The sequence below is a fragment of the Clytia hemisphaerica genome, unplaced genomic scaffold (assembly GCF_902728285.1).
Source record: "Clytia hemisphaerica strain Z4C2 unplaced genomic scaffold, Clytia hemisphaerica genome assembly, whole genome shotgun sequence".
Classification (NCBI taxonomy): Eukaryota; Metazoa; Cnidaria; class Hydrozoa; order Leptothecata; family Clytiidae; genus Clytia; species Clytia hemisphaerica.
The window spans coordinates 369,787-387,882 of record NW_027104088.1 but is presented as its reverse complement, the minus strand read 5'-3'; the positions used below and the strand labels follow the sequence as shown (position 1 = coordinate 387,882).

Here is an 18,096-nt window from a genome sequence, read left to right as displayed (position 1 = left end):
TCTACCAAATTCGATTATGGGAATGTTACCGACACTTGACCCTTCATTTTATATCAATTTACTTTGAAAGAATGCGAATTAACGTTTACAATAATACTTTATCTTTTGTTCTCATTTCTGAAGGCGGTTTCTTTTGCAACAATGGGCGAAGCAAGAAAAGTCCAATATAAGAAGGTACATTCCCAACTGGCCCACAACGTTCTTACAACGTTCATCTAACTTTATATGGATGTTGCGAACATAAGATAAACGTTGAAACAATTTTGTGGGCCAGCTGAGTTAGTTACGATTGTTAATTTTGATGATTAACAGTTTCAAAACCGCTGGTCCATCCTTTTTTTCAGAAATTACATTCCTCAGTAAAAACCACATCAAAATACTTTTTGCGTTTTTGGACAGAGTTTAGTGTGATTTTTGAGACAATTTCATTTAAAACCCATACAGGAGGGTGAACGAAACTTTTTAAGCAAAAAGTGAAAATGTACGGATACCCCCTGGAAAATAAAAAATTATAAAGTAAACCCTTGGAAAAATCTTCATCATACCTTAAAGTGAGGGTGGACGAAGTAAAACCAGTCTTTGGAAGTTTTACAATATTTGTTTACCCCTGGAACTATGAAAAAACTTTCCTTAGACCCCTGGAAATTCTTCTTGGGATCATCCCCGAAAGGTTCGTCCACCCTACCCCCTGTATGAATATAAAATGAAATGACTTTTTGAGTACAAAATTTCCATGTTTTACTGTTATCTGGCTTTTTTACGAGATGCTTTATTAAACATCCTTTTATGGTTTCTACCCTTTTTACTCCATCTAGCTTTTCATCAACAACGAGTGGTGTGATTCGATCAGTGGCAAAACATTCCCAACAATCAACCCTGCAACTGGAAAAGTAATCTGTCATTTACAAGAGGGAGATAAGGTTCGGTTTCTTCTCATAAGTGTGCATTCTTTAAACGTTTTGTTTTTAAATAAGAGTGATATCGTTTGCTTACTCATCAATTTTAATTAAATTTAATTTAAAGCTTTTTCACATTGGATTAACACGGATGTGGAGCAAGATTGGTAAAGAGAAAAATTATTTTTTCTTTCCATCAATCAGCACAATATATAAGGGAGACATTGTCCTGATATGAAATGTTCGTCTAATATGAAACGGAAACACTTAGATAAATAATAAAACCTTTTTTACCCCAGTGGCACTATAATGGTATGGTATATTTTTTCAAGTTACTGAAGTCTTCCCTTCTTCTCTGTAACAGGCGGACGTCGATCTAGCTGTGAAAGCTGCAAAAGATGCTTTTGAATTTGGATCAGAATGGCGCTCTATAGCAGCAGCTCAAAGAGGTGCTCTTATCGAAAAATTAGTGGAATTAGTGCAAAGAGATCAGGAGCCAATAGCGGTAAGTTTTGCTAAGAACAATCTATGTCTTTGAAATAACCTAGAAAAGACTGAATTTTAAGTCCTTTAAAGTACCGAAAACAGGTGTTCAAAGATGAATTTAAAAACTCGCTTAATGGGCTTTTCCAGAAAAAATTTGAATATGGGGGTGGAGGATACAACATTATTTTGGAAATTTACCCCCCCCCCCTTCCCCGGACAAGCATCAGTTGACCCCATGGACAATCAAAATTACCTTCAAACAGAGAAAAATTACCCCCAAACAGAGCAACTTTACTCCCGGACAAGGCAAATTTTGTAGATTTTTCACTGCTCTCCGGACACTTTGTCCTCCACCCCCACCCCCATGTACGGACATTTTCTGGAAGAGCCCAATGTCTGAAGATTGAAAAGAATAACAACCGTATAGCCTGAAAATTCAATGACTCTTTCTTTTAAAGCGTGTTTCTCTTTCAAGGAACTGATCACCACAGACATGGGCAAAACCATCACTTGGTCCAGGAAAGAAACTGCCTTATCCGTAGCAATTCTTGCATATTATGCCGGATATTGTGATAAAATCTGCGGAAAGACTCTCCCGCCCAGTCTTGCGTCAGGTACATGTTTTTTTTAAGGTGTACTCTCGCTCAATAGTACTTTGACTAATTTGCAAGAAGTGTCAAAATTAGAATTATTTTGTAATTTAGTAAATCTAGCAAAGATCTAAGCAGGACAAATGTGAAAAAGATTTAATGAACGGAAAACGAAAACGTTTGGGCCTGGAAACAGTGCAGGGCCTGGCAACAGGTTTGTCATACTTTCAGATCGAGAGATTGACAAGGCTGAAAAATGCTTAAAGGATGTTTATTCTAAGCAAATTTTTTAGCGTATGCTTAATCTTTGCAATATCTGAGCCTATGCTTATAAGTGCAATGCTTATAAAAAGAAACATGTATAATATTATTGTTCTCTATTCTTACAGAGGATGCGTTTTTCGCGTACACAAAACAAGAGCCAATTGGTGTTTGTGGTGCCATTACAACCGTAAGTGTTTTCCTATAATAAATATCTTTTGCTGCAGAAAATGATATGCCTGATATGGTACATAATAAACTTGCTTTTGTGAAACTCCCTTTTTCACATAATAATTTCACATAAAGGGTCCACATATTACGCTCTATAAAAGTCAAATGTCAGGTTATCTGAATTGCGGAAAACACAGGGAAAATGTTATTTCTAAGGGGGCGGGTAGATTTTGCAAAAAAGGGGAGGGTAAAAAGTTTTACAAAAGAAGGGTTAGAAGGTTAGATCCCTCCTCGCTTTCTATCGAAAATCGGTAATTTAATTGTAACACTGATTTTTGCATCGATTCCATGATTTTCCAATTGACAATGGTTCTCTCTGTATTGTCTCTTTCTTTTTCACAGTATAATTTTCCATTGCTCATGATGGTTATGAAGATAGGACCAGCATTAGCCTGTGGGTGCACCATGGTCATGAAGGCTGGAGAACAATCACCCTTAGTCGGTCTACACATGGCTGCTCTAATCAAAGAGGTATCAAATCAAACTTCAAATGAATTTTTGATCATCGAGCGTTATCACTGTGAAGAAATTTCTCAAAAATAATCATTCAGTCAAAAGATATCAAACAAAGTTATAAGCTGATTGACATCTAAAAACGCTGTTGTTTGCTGTTTTTTGGGATCAATCACTTATTGACTTTGTATCATAACTTTATATTGAATTAATGTTTTAGTGAAACTTTTTCACAGTGATGACCACCTAAGATCAAAGAATCTCTCCAGTGAGAATGAAAGTTATAGCACTTTTCTACAAGATCTTCATTTTTTTCTTCTTTATATTCATCTTCGTTTTTAGGATTTTTTTAAAGACTTTTTTATTTCAAATTGTTCCACTCACAAATATCTCTCCAATGATACCAAATTTATAAAGATTGAAGAATTCCTTCAAAAGTTATAGGTAAAAGAAAAAAGAGTGCACACTTATCGTGAACAGACTTTAGTATAAAATACTTTCTGTAATTCGAAGAAAGTTCTTGGGCCCTTGAAGAAAGATCGAATTAGAGAAAGAGTCAACTATCTATCAAATTTAAAAGGTTTGAGGAGTCCGGTTCGGGGTTTATCAGAAAGGGTTAGTGTCAAATGTCCAAAGTTATTGCATTGATTTTTACTCTTAGATACACAATTTCGACGGCCTTTCTTCCTGGTGAACTCGATCCTTTGTTACATTTTGAGTTGATAGGTGTGTGCATCTCACCTTGAAGCAGCGTTCTCATCATGCCTGTTGGTTTACGAATTTACACGCCTTTTTATTTACAAGAACAATTTTATAAGAACATTAGATCTATTAGAGCAATAGAAATTTAAGATTAATCTCAGGCTCAGCCAAAATTTACTGTTTAAAAAAAAAGCGTGTATCATCCATTTATTCCCTTTAGGCTGGATTTCCACCAGGTGTTTTCAACCTTATCAATGGTTATGGACCGACCGTTGGAGCTGCTATTTCAGAACATATGGATATCGCTAAAGTAGCATTCACTGGATCTGTCGAGGTGAGTAGCATTTTTTCCATTGCTTACAAGATACAGCCCACAGACTCCTACACATGAGATAGGCTAACATATCACCGTTTTCCTCTGGAAGTGTGCAGTTTTGAAGTAGACTTTAGTCCGCCAAGTTGTTTTCTATTTTACCTTAGATTTCCGAGCGTTCGAATTCCAAAATGTTCGAATCCCGTAGGTTGTCAAGCAGAATAAAAAACAAAATGGCCGGCTCAAAAGATGGCTGGTGCGATCACACCAGCACACCTCCACACACATACCTGAAAACTTTCATGAGTGTGATTAACCACACGCCTAAACTTCAGACTTTCCTATCGAAATCTGACTACCTAATCACACACCTAGAATTCCAAAATCAACTGTTTAGGAGTGTGATTGACCTCACGCCTAGAATTTTCTTATGCTGAAGCCTGAATGGTCAGCTCAAAAGATGGTCGCACTTCCATTGTTAAAGGAAGCTTAATCCAGTCAACGAGTAGTACAGTAGTTTCTTTTTTGGAATTTTGTCGTACCTTTGGTTCCTCTGAAAGCTCTTTGTTGTGATCGATTAATAGCAAGAATCTTTAATACCAAGGATCTTGTTGATCGAGGGGTTGTACCGCTAAAGATAAGCCCTAGCAGGGATTGGCTCTTTACTTTCGTTTAAAAAGAGGATTTGAAAAAAAATACCCTGTCCAGTGGCATGTCTCTAAGTACCCTCTCCACGGTACAGATATCTCATATGAAATACCAGATAGAGCTACAGAGCTATCTTTGGCTGATCATGCGTCATCTCTAGAAGTAGACAACATTTCGGTGCCGGCAATTTGGTAGAATCAAGACCATGCTCTCGCTTCTCGTTTCCCGCCACTCCAGTTTTAGCACATGTTGAAGAAACTGCCGGTACCGAACTGTGGTTTCTACTGTGGTCTACTCAGTAAAGATGGCGCATCATTTCGCTTAAATCCAGTGTTTTCTACAAGATATCTGTGCTCCCGGTATAGTCTTTATTTCACATTTTAAAGCTGATATGAAAACTACAAATATGTCAAAAACTTTATGTAAGATTTCCAACCTTGAATTATGTGTTCTGTTTGAATTGCATCATCATGTACCTTCATAGAGATTATGTATCGGAGATATTCTACGGCTACGGTTGTGGGGCTGCTCATGCGGGTCGTCACCAAAGGTGACACCGAAATACCAAAACATCGTATAAGCAAAGTCGACATAATGCCGTACATCAAATATCGAACTTGCTTTCACCTGCTATTACTCACCTTACTCGCCATTTCCCTCGCCACTTTAACCGTAGCCGTAGAGAATTCGAGATACATAATCTTGCTATTGAAGCGGCTGTTCCAGTTTTAGAGAGAAGTTTTTTATTGAAGATGTTATTTTCATTTCTTAGACTGGAAGACTGGTAATGCAAGCTGCAGCCAAATCAAACTTGAAGACAGTTTCTTTAGAACTCGGTGGAAAAAGCCCTCTTATCATTTTCCCTGATGTAGATCGTGAGTCACACTTTTTGTATTAATTGTGATTTTAAGTTTAAATTTTTTTGTTAATGAATGAATTGGAAAGCCTTTTCACAGGTTGACTATCTTTAACTTGAGTTTCTTCATACAGTCGAGTCTCGTCTCGCTAATTCGAACATCTACTTTAAGGGCAGAAACTTTCGCGGGCAAAACTTTCACGTTTGAGGATTTTGATCCTTTTTCGCGAAAGTTTCTGCCAGGTAAGAAATTAAACCTGAAAAACGCGAAAAATAAACTTTCCTACTTAGTTTTAAACTGTTTGCTAAATTCTTGCGTGTTATGAGTTTTTGTTACCAAAAAAGGCAAATTTTATATGAATTCGCGAAAGTTCTACCGGGTGCACCAAAAAAAAGTATACAACTTTGTCGAGATATTGTGAGCTTCAGGATTTAATTTTTTTGTTCATTCTTTTTTTATTGTATAGAGGATGCTCTAACTTGAATTTTGAGCTATGATACATTAAATTTGAAAAAGTAGTTCGGAAGTTATTTCCAAAAAACTGACTTTTTTTCCATGTCGAAATTCAAAATCATTAAAAACAGCGAGCAAACTTGTCTCTTGACACTTACCTTCTTTACACATAAAAATACCAAAAAAATGCAACTGTGTTCATCAAAACTTACGGAATTTAATAGTATGGTAAAACAAGCTATTCCCACGTGGGATAATATTTTTGGAAAGGCAAAAAATTTTTTTGGGAAATCTCCAAGAGAGGTTTTGATGCTATGTGTGTGTGCTATGTGAGAAAACCTTTGAAAAAATAGATCACCATTTCTAGACTAGTTGCTCAAAGAACTTGGGTCTGCATTGAGTTTGCTGGTGTTGGAAATGTTCATGACGTGCAAATAAGATGGAGAAACTGTTGGCAAAATATAAGATAAGAGAAAAAGGAATAAAAAAGACAATGAAGTTGTGTTTTTGTCATTTTGTCTTATTTATAGCGTGATTGCTGTTTTTAATGATTTTTTGAAATTTCGACATGGAAAAAAGTCAGTATTTTGGAAATAACTTTCGAACTACTTTTTCAAACTTAATGTATGATAGCTCAAAATTTAAGTTAGAGCATCCTCTATATAATAAAAAAAGAATGAACAAAAAATTTAAATCCTGAAGCTCACAATAACTCGACAAAGTTGTATACTTTTTTTTGGTGCACCCGGTATATGTGAAATTTCGGCTAAAACCATAATTCGCGAAACTTAACGGCACTGACCATAGTCGGAAAATTGATTTTTTTGACTTTCATTTTTTGACTTCTACTTCTTCTGTTTACACTCACTCGCAATTATTTCCCGTTCTGTTTCCTTTTCTTAGTTGACACAGCTGTTGCGATCTCCCATGAAGCCATCTTTACCAACAACGGACAGGTCTGTGTTGCAGGATCACGTGTTTTCGTACATGAAGATATTTACGATAAATTTGTGGCGAAAGCCGTGGAAACGGCTGTCAAATCGAACGTGACCAACCCCATGGAAGAAGACGCTGATAATGGGAGCATGGTAATAAGTTGTTTTCATTAGGGTCTTGTGGCCGTAGCATGAAGGTAGAGCATCCACCTACGTCCGGGTAGACAGCTTGAGAAAAGGGAGCCTTCGGGTCGCCCTCGACTGCGGTCGCAAACTGAAGCCACTACTACCACATCTAAAACGCGTGACCTGAGAGATTTTCATGCAAACGCTGAGTTGGAAAGCTATAGCCGGGTTTCAAAAAATGTACTTCATGAAAACAAAGAAAGCATCAAATTCAATCCGCCGTCCGAAAAGCATCTTGATTGAGAAAGGTTGAAGATGACTAACCTTTATATACCCTGGACAAAGCTTCTCAATCCCGTCCAAGCAAAATCTTTGATCGAGTTTTTTTTAAAGTGGTACCCTAATGGTAGCACTACTCGATAGCTGTTTAAATGCTTTGAGAGCGTTAGGTCTACTTTTCCTCGAAAACTTTTTATGATAGCGAGATTATGTATTTGGAATTCTCTACGGCTACGGTAGACTATGCTATAGTCTAAGACGAGTTTCATCTAAAAAAGGAACAAACGTGAAGAGGGGAATTTTTTTACGGGAGTGGCCGTTGTCTTAGACTATATCAATTTGGTCGAAAAGCGGAAATTTTGGATTTTGGTTAGCGGTGGGATCGGCCGGCCCGGTTCGAACAAATGTAAACAAACAGTCGGGTCTGACTGGTAAATCCCGGTGCAGTTCTTGCTGTGAATACAGATTGACCCGACTGGAATAATGATACCAAAACAGGGCGATTGATCTATATGTGTGGAAATGTTTTATGCAATTCTTTAGTATTTTAGTCTCTTAGCCTCCTATTAGTTAGTACTTTAGTTTGTAACTTCTTTGCAACAAGGTGTTTTATGTAAATGGTTTGTTTTGAATTTATTTTTAACAAGCAGAACTCAGATTCAAGCAAGTATCATATATATTTTTTCAAGAATAAAAGAGAGAAGAAGAGGTAAGCAGTACGGCTTTTTTCTTTTATTTTGAAAGACTAATCTTTTTGTAACACTCTCCAGTGTATGCAGATTATTTTGTCTGATTGCTCATTGGAAAATTTTATTAGAGCGGCATTTTTCAATCACAGCTTTTTTACAAGTTTTACAAGTGTACGTGTGATGCATTATTTTTCTTTATCAAAATTTTTTTAATTTGTCATTTTCTTACAGGCCGCGAGCTAACGAAAAAAGAGGATCAGTGTGGTTTGCAAAAAAAGAATGAATCATACTCATATATAAAAAATGGTATTGTAAATAATTATACCCGTGAAAACATCTGCAGTCTATACACAGCAAAAATCAGTAATTATACCAAACTTGTGAAATTAAAGATTATTGGTGAATTGCAGTTTTATTGAAAAACTTGAGAAAGCTTTTAAAATTTTGAATAAAGCTGTAGTCTACTAGTCACTATACTACTAGTCACACATAGCAAATTTTTTTTAAATCACCATGATATTTTGGGTGAATTTACCAGATTTCATTTTCACAATTGCAACTTTTTAAAGTGAATTATATGTGAGTTCACCCGAAAATCAAGGTATATACTTTTTTAGATTTTTCTTGTGTGAATGATCAGCATTAATTTTGATTTTTTAAATTCTAAGTGCGGTCAGGGCCGTAAAACAACAAATCAAATTGGTCCCACCTTATGGTCTTCCAAAATTTTTCAAGTCCAACACAGAAAAAATTCAATGTAAAATCATTGCATGACTTTTTAGTGGATTCGCGGTGAAAAGCTGCAATTAATAATTCATGATGAAAAGGTAAATTTCACTGTGAATTGTTGTCAGATTGCAGCTTTTCACTGTGAATTCACTAAAAAGCCAAGGTGAATTTCATTGATTTTTTTCCTGTGCGAAGTTGTCATATGCTGATTATAATTTTGATAATTATTAAAAATATAAAAGTTTCAAAATAAATAATCTAGGTAGTTTCAAAATAATGAAAAATTATACAAGTAGCGTGTTAAAATTTTTTATTTTTGATATGTTCAAAAATAGTGTGACATTTACTGAACTCAAAAATATAGTATTTCTTGAATAACTTGAAAAATATTTCAAATATAACGTTGAAATTTTATATGATGATCGGTATTTACACAAAGAACATATTTTGATGAAAAAAATGGTAAAATGAGTAAAATGTGTGGTTCCAGGTCCAAATATGTCCAAATATGTATTTTGTCAGCCACCTCAAAGGAGGAAATGGTTTGTTTGAAAATGACACTTGAATCGGTAACTAGAGGTATCATATTATCTCAAAACAGATAAAAGTGCAACATTTTGAAACTGGTTGGTTTCAAAAAGCCACCAGTGTTGTCAGCCAGATAAACGACTCATAGCTTATCTTGAACTCGTAGCTTATCTTGAAATATCTTGTAACCTAGTAAGCCACTTAATTTCGCTCCAAAACAATTGGAAAGGTTAATCATTCTACTTATCCTTGGTGAAAAAATAAACGGTTAGCCACCAAAAATACTCATTTTATTAACATAATTGTCAGCCAACTTTGAAAATGTCACAAAACAGGCCTTTATTTTTGAACACGATCTTTTAGAAAAGTATATATAATAAACATTTCCAATGATGTTGATACCAACTTCAATAGCGCACCGCGCTGAACCTAAAAATAGATTTTATTTTTGACATAATCATTACTCTCGATGTGTTTGTACGAGTTCCAATCCCATCAACCTTTGCGCTAATCTCTTTTGCACGTTTATTTCATCGTTTGACAAAAGATATATAACAGCTTGCACGTATCTTTAATTGAGCTGCGTTGAATTGTGGGATTGCAACTCGTACAAATGTCAAAAAAAGTGAAAAGTAATAATTATGACGTATGTGTTGCGAAGCGCTATTGTGGACAAAGTAGCAACCATTCCTAGCAAGGTAGTCATTAAGAAAAGATTTTTCTTTATTTACCTTCTTATTGACTGCTATATATTAGTAATAGTTGCTATTTTGCCCTACTATATTCAAGATGGGCATTATATAAGGACATTGTATTCAATATTTATTTTTGTCATGCAAAAATCAATGTTGTATGAAATTTCTATCATATTTTTGATTATCTTTTTTTTCAATTTTGAATAAATCAATTCATTTTTACGTGTTATTTTATGGGTATGCCACTTGGATCATTTAACCTTTCCCCTCCGCTGTTTTTTATATTTTTACGCGGTCTGCGCGCAACATTTTTTGATGAAAATGCAATTTTCACGATAACCGTTATAACTTTTTGAAAAATTAACTTCAGAAAAAAACCCTTATATTTTTGGAAAGCCCTACCTTTCCCCTTTCTAAATATGTTTAACTGAGTACTTCAAACAATTTTGGACAGAAATTATGAAGCCAGACAAAAGGTATATGAAAAAACAATGTCGCGAAAAAGTCATTTTTTGGTGCAAAACTTCAAAAAATTATAGAGAACTGAAAAATTGATAAAAACACTTACTTTTTTCTTTAGAAGGTTTCTTTATAGTTAGGTAATACAATTCCATACTTTTGAAAAGCCAAATAAAACTCTAAAACACTTTTATAAACCCTTACTTTCATAGCTAACTTTCTGCCTCCTCCAGTTTCACAAAATCACGCAACACAGCTTGGTCTACCATTTCTATTTTTGAAAAATGTTGCGTCATACCAAAACAAACCCCGATTGTTTCTTATCGGAAATTTCACGCTGATTCCGATTTTTTAATCGGTTTTACCGTACCTCTGACGGTTGGGGCGTAATCCGATCAAATATAAAGGTCACCTTAAAAACGTATATATACGTCCTTAGGAACGTATCAAAGACGTATATGTACGTCCTTAGGAGCGAAAAGGTTAAAAGGATATTTGAGTAAAGAAATTTATTTTGACTAGGTATTTTTTGCAAAGCATTCGGTTTGCAGTCAAAAACGCCTTCTCGGCCTTAGGTCTAAAATTGAAAATTTGAACGACAGATTTTTTGGGGAATTTTTTTTTACAAATACATTTCAATCGTCACAGTGACCCTACATTTCAAATTTAAAGTAATTTTGATCATTGGTTCAGGAATTGTGATAAACTTTTAGTTTTTTACAAGATTCAAACCAAATTTGTGTTTTCGCACGAGTTATAGTTGTAAATTTTTAGATGAAATTTGCAAACTGTTTCACAAGAAAAAAACAATTACCTTGACTATAGATGAATTGGCGGTGAAAAACTGTAATCTTTCAATAATTACTTGATGATTAGCTGAAATTTCACCGTAAATTATTAAAAGATTGCAGCGTTTCACCTTGAGTTGAATTACCCTAAAAAAGTGAAGGGAAATTTTTATATCAAATTGCATTCTGTGTATGGTCTGATTGGGTAGCAGATAATTTTGCATTTCTCCAGAAGAATGTGGAGATTTGAAGTGAAAAAAAGACTCCTTTCGATACAATTTTTTAACATCGTAGAAATGTGTCCTAAAAAAATTTATGGCTCAAATTTTCAATAGACCTGAGGCTTAAAAAAGCTGTTTTTGAATGAACCAGCTGCTGCCCCAGCTGCGCTAAAAATATAGTCAAAAAGAAACTTTTTGTTCAGATCTTTCAAGATGCTTGAGTACTGCTTTTGTATCATAGAATGAAGATGTCGTTGTTCAGATCTGTTGTGGAAATTGTTGTTCAGATATCGTGGAGGGTTTCCTTCAGTCATAATAGAAAGTGTTGATCAGCCGCCGTGGAAAGTGTTATTTAGATATCGCAGAAAGTGTTGTTTAGACACGGTAGAGGGTGTCGGTCTGATATCGTGAAAGGTGTTGGTTGAATTTTGTAGAAATGCATTGGTTATTGAAATATGTCACTCAAGTGCCAAGCTGAAAAATTGACTATCAAAAAATATAAAAGATAGCTAACTTTAAACTCAATCAAGCCCAACAAAAAAATAAACAGAAAGTAGAATCTATTAAAATTTAGGCCTTCTTTCTTAGAAGAAACTTTACAGAGATTGAAGATTTTTGACGTGCACGAAATTATACTTGACAGAACTGGGAAAAAGTCAATATTTCAGTCTCAACTGACACTGATTCCTACTAGCATAAAAGAAACTACAAAATGCAGTGAATGTATACCTTACCTTTAGATGCTACTTCAAGCTTCAGGTGTCAGGCATCAAGTTGAATAAAATTTCCAAAAAATCAAAGTTAGAATTTGTTTGTGGGCCTTGAGGAAAACAATCCCTTCTAACTAATATTGTCAAAAAAGCTAAAGAAACAGCTTCAGCCTCAAATTATCCTTCAAGAGCATTCTTCTTCACCAGACCCAGAACCATCATGCTCAAAGAAAACAACCATTTTTTGTTCACTCCCTACTTGCATCCTTCCTTCCCTTCGATTTTGTGTTGTTTTGGTTTTCTCTACCAAGTTCGTCTATAAATCTGCAGGGATTTTCCGCAAAAATCACCGACCCTTCTCCAAGGTCGGTAAGGGCAAAGATGAAATCAAGAAAAGCGCCAAATTGATATCGTCCGTAAACACAGACTCTATCCGCCGCGAAACATATTACGTTTTATAATATACAAACTATGTTATATCATAATAACATATTATACGGACGATAGCATCGTCTACGGCTACGGTTGAAGTGGCGAGGGTAATGGCGAGTAAGGCAAGTAATGGCGGGTGAAAGCAAGTTCGATATTTGACGTACGGCATTATGTCGACTTTGCTTCTACGGTGTTTTGGTGTTTTTCCCGTACAAAGCAAAGTAGACAACGACATGTCGCCTTTGGTGACGACCCGTACGGGCAGCCCCGCAACCGTAGCCGTGGAATATCTCCGATACATAATCTCGCTGATGTATCGCTGTGAGACGTTAATTTTTAACACTTCAGTAGCTTCTTTACGTGTATCAATTCAAAAAGACTTCGATCAAAGATGGCTGATATAGCTTGGTCCAGGGATATATAAAGGTCAGTGGATTCAATCCGCCGTCCGAAAAGCGTCTTCCCCTCTCTAGCTTTCGGCTTTAAACTCAATCTTATAGACTATCTAACAAAGTATTGATTCTAACTTTTTCCTTCTCAAAGATTGACGAAGCTCAATACAATAACGTCCTTGGCATGATCGTCAAAGGTGTCGATGAGGGCGCTTCCCTGTGGTGGCAAAAAAATCGAAAGAGAAGGATATTACATTCAGCCGACTATCTTTGCTGACGTTACTGACGAAATGACCATAGCTAAACAAGAGGTAAGGGTAATAGGGCGAGTCAAAGAGAGTTGGGAACGAGGTATTTTTGTTCAACTGACTGTTTTTGTGGACGTCACTGACGATTTTACAGTGAGGATTGGTTTATTTGATTATTTTCAGTGGGGACAGAAATTGGAAGATAATTTTCCACCGGGGACGATATTTTGGCCAATTTTTCCAATGGGAAGGGTTCAAGTAATATACAAGATACCTTACAACCTGAGTGATGATTCTCTCTACCTCTTAGATTTTCGGACCAGTTCTATCCATCTTGAAATTCAAAGATACTAACGAAGTAATAAGACGAGCAAATGCAACCAAATTTGGACTAGCTGCAGGAGTTTTGACCAATGACCTAAAGACAGCGATGAAAGTGATAAACAGAGTGCAAGCTGGTACAGTATGGTATGATGGATATGATGTTTTTCGTTAATTATTTACATCCCTATCTTCTAATAGTAGGGGACCAAGCCGTGACATCTTTTTTACGACCTAGCCATTTTTAGTCTATTCCAAAGAACAGTATATTACAAGATATTTTTGAGAGGGAGGACGCGGATTAAGCCTGGGAAAACTTTTTATGACCAAAATAGTGACGCCATAGGCAAAACTGCAAGATAAAATAAGGGATAGGAAAATAGCTGATTTTTAAAAATCAAAATAAACAAAAATGATTGGTACCATCTGATAGAGCATGAAATTCTGAGCAAAAAAATGTATTACAACAACTCTCTGACTAAAACACACAAAGAAATACAGCCGCTTGAAGTTCAAAAACATACCGACGTCAGTACAATCAAGACAAGATTTGACGTCAAATCACAGTAGAGCTGACAGTTATTTTTTTGTGTGTTTTATCTACTATAATGTGCTTTTCCAGAAAAAACTTTAATAGGGGGGGGGGTAGGATACAACATTTTTTTGGAAATTTACCCCCTGGACATTGTGACTTTTGACCTCCGGACAGCAGATCTAACCCCACGGACAAGCATTAGTTGACCCCCCTGGACACTCAAGATTACCCTCAAACAGACTAAAATTACCCAGAAACAGAGCACGTTTACCCCCGAAACAAGGTAATATTTGTAGATTTTTCACTACCCCTGGACACTATATCCTCCACCCCCTATGTACTAACATTTTTTGGAAGAGCCCAATTAACGTTAATAGTGGTCATCTTATAAACGGTGGAAGCAGTTTTTGTACATTTTCTCCACACTGAACATACTACTTATATATAGCAATCCTAATTCCAATTATCCCATTTGGCCATGGTATTATAATCAAACTGACCGTAGTGCAGTGGTAGAGCATCCGGCTATGGTTCGCAAGGTTGTAGGTTCAACCCCCCGGCCGGGTCATACCAAAGATTCCCAAAATGGTACTTGATGCCTCTCTGCTAGATGCTCAGCAACTAAGAGAATCAAGGGTAGGGGGAGCAATACAGGGAGAAAGAGTGGCGCCCTCCCCTACCTTCGGGTAGATAGCTATCGAAAGAGGAGCTTTCGGGTCGCCTCCAACTGTGGTCGCAGACTTATTTACTACCTATAATCAAACAAATACAGTTCATCGCAAAAACTTTGTGAGAGACAACTTGTAAAAATGTATTGCCTCGACCTGATAAATCTTACTATTGCCAGCTTCAAGAAAATACTAGCAATATATCGTCAATATATTGCCAATATATTGAGGCAATATGTTGCGTAGTGTATGTAGCCCTTTACAAACTTATCATCAAGACGAAACTTTTTGTTTTAGGGTGAACTGCTACAATATCCTTTTCCCCACCGCTCCTTTCGGAGGTTACAAGCAGTCTGGTTTTGGAAGAGAGGTGTAAGTGAAACATTCAACTTTCAATTATGAAATATTTTTAGGCTTACAATGTGACCTATAAAAGTGTAAAGGTTTATCTATGTCATAGATTTGAAAAATGAAAACCGAAAAGCACTTGAACAAACACATACTGTCCCCTTTTTCAGTCACTTTGAATTTCCACTTCAGGAAGAATGTGACCATGTTTTTGCTTCAATACCTATAAAAATAACATATCAATTCGAAAAATTCAGCAAGTAAGGAAAAAATTTCCCTATCAACAATTACGACCTGTATATTAACCTGTATCATGATAGTCGGACGCCAATAAGTTAATACCTTAAACTGAACATGTTGCATAATGTATCTTTGCTGAATACAATTTAATAGAATTTTTTATTAATTTTTATACTGAAACACCCGAAAAATACCGGGCGTGTGCCACCAGTTTAGAATTTAAAACAATGAAACTGGTGACAAACTCTCGGTGTTTTTCGGGTGCTTCCGTATATAAAAGATTACGTCATGAATATCAAGAATTTTTCAAACTCTTTTTCTCAGTGGTGAAGCATCGTTGAAAGAATACACTGTCACCAAGTCGGTAAGATAGCTTGTCTAAAGTTCTTGAATTTGTTCTTGAAGTCGGTTTCTACAATTATGAACCTGTTTTCTTACGTTAGGCTCTTTCAGAAAATGATTGAATATGGGAAGGATAGAGGGTATAACGTTTTTTTGAAATTTATTCTCCAAACATTTATGGCTTTTGACACCCCCCCCCCCCCCCGCGGACAGTAGTTATAATCCCCCGAGCTCATATCAGTTGACATTCAAAATTGCCCCCAAACAGAGCAAAATTATTCCCCCCCCCAACCCCCAAATAAGTAAGTCTACCCCCGGACAAGCCAAATTTTTTAGTTTTTTCACTACACCCCCCTGGACATTTATATCCTTCACCCCAATGCATGGACATTTATTGGAAGAGCCCCTTACAAAACCGATGCAGAATAGTAATTTTTACCAGAAATGTAGACCAATCTTTCCATTCTTATAGAACTTTTTTATTCTTCAAAACGTTCTGAAAATGGTCGCCATTACCTAACTTTATACTTTAGTAGCTGTACAAACTTTCGCGAGCAGAAACTTGCGAATTTTAGCCCTTTTTTACGAAAGTAAATGTCTTTGAAAATTCTTGAGAGGGTAATTTTATGCTCGCGAAAAATAATCTGTAAAGAACATTTACTCAAAATTTTCCTCTTTGGTGATAACAAGGATAAAATTTAGTGTAGATATTGTGCAAAAGTCCATCAATTGTGGTTTGAATACATTTAAACGATCAAAACGATAGTTTTATGCACCGAAAACTTAAACATTCTACTAGAAATATTCCTCATGCGCGAAAGTTTATGCTCACGAAGAATTATTTTTTGTCGAATTTGCGAAAGTAAATTTCGTAGATTTCGCGATTTTATGGACCTCGTGAATAAAGTTTCTGCTCGCGAAATTTTGTACGCCTCAAGTAGTCGGTAAATCAAACCATCACGCTCTTTTGTTTCGATGAAGCATTTTAAAAATTGCAATTTCAGTCTGGATGAAACCTAAAAATGTTTTTAGTGTAATGGCCTCTGAAATATGGTGGTCGATGTCAGAGTTACAGGTTGTCATGAACATTTTTGCTTAATTGCTTATATCGAGAGTTATCAGCTTTATGACTAACAGTGTTTAAGAGGGCTATATACATATTTCGTTATTTACGTTACGTCCACATATTTCGTTATACTTCTAGAATTTGTTAGCCGCTCATTGCTTTGTTTATATCTATATATTTAACTGTTTTGACTACTTCCTAACAAGAAATATATTTTATTAAAAAAAAAAAAAAAAAAAAAAAAGTTTAAGAGGGCTTCTACCTTACTATTCCTAGTAGGAATTCCGCCGCCCACAACCTCAACCTGGTTAATTTGTCCGCCTTTAAGTTTTGATTCCTCTTTGTTTTTACGAAGAAAGATAGATTATACATTATACATGCGTGTTATTAATGCAGGAATTGTCATCCGTGTTCAGTGTTAAATCGTGTCTTAATTGTTGTTCTATTTCAGGTTGTCATGAACATTGCATAATTGTTTCGACCCAATATAACCTCGATTGGCTGACTGAAGAAGAAGGTTTTTACTTTAAAATGCAATTTGAATGCTCTCAGACGTCCTACATTATTGGCTGGCAGCCCTGGCATTGGATCTTGTTCATGTGATTCATTATTCACGATTTTGCATGTTTGTTTTGTTCCATCATGATACACTTGTAAATAGATTTGAGTTGATTTAGATTTTATTTCTTGCTTTTTTGTTAAAAAAATGAAGAGTACCCTATTAGATTTTCTTTAAAAACGAAATATCATCATACAATTTAAACTTCATATACCCTGTAGCAACAGACACAGGTGGACCTTTTGTATTTTTGCAGCTAATTTTATCCCCACATATGTATTCGTCTTTGGTGTGTGGTTTCTTATATAAAGAACTGCAAATAACATTCACAACAGTACAGTTACATAATTTTGTCGTTAAAATTTTAAATTATATCACTCTTGGGATGGATATTTACAATAGAATTCGTAATTCCCGGTCGTAAAAATGGAATGAATTTCCACTTTTATCCCATCCCACCACTATCAGAAATTTCTTCATCGGATCAATGGGACAGGGGTGTGAATTACAGCATTAAAATATCAGAAGTATTATATAATAAACCATATGAACAAAAAATATGCTCTCACGTGAACTTAAACAACACAAATTCCGCAACGTCTTTACACAAGCCCAAAGTAAACAAGCAAGAAATAAACTACGCGGTTATTTTGTAAGAACAAACTATATAAGAACATACGGCTTCGATAGCCAAAATGTTAAGAACAAGTTAAGAACATTTTAAGGCTTTGTAGACGCTAAAACACCCGATTTCTTAGGAAAATTTACAAAAATACTCACAAAATGGTGAAAATAAGAGCATGTTAAGGACATTAAAGCTCAAAGTTAAGAAAATCTGAAGGCTTGAAAAATTTTGGATGTTCTTATAAAAAAAACTTATACGTGAATTGAAACAT

General features: G+C 35.6%; 1 pseudogene; it reads left to right on the top strand.

The window, feature by feature from the left end:
* The first annotated feature begins 70 nt into the window (after nucleotides 1–70).
* LOC136812694 (aldehyde dehydrogenase 1A1-like) lies at nucleotides 71–17,198 on the top strand (annotated as a pseudogene).
* Nucleotides 17,199–18,096: the final 898 nt, after the last annotated feature.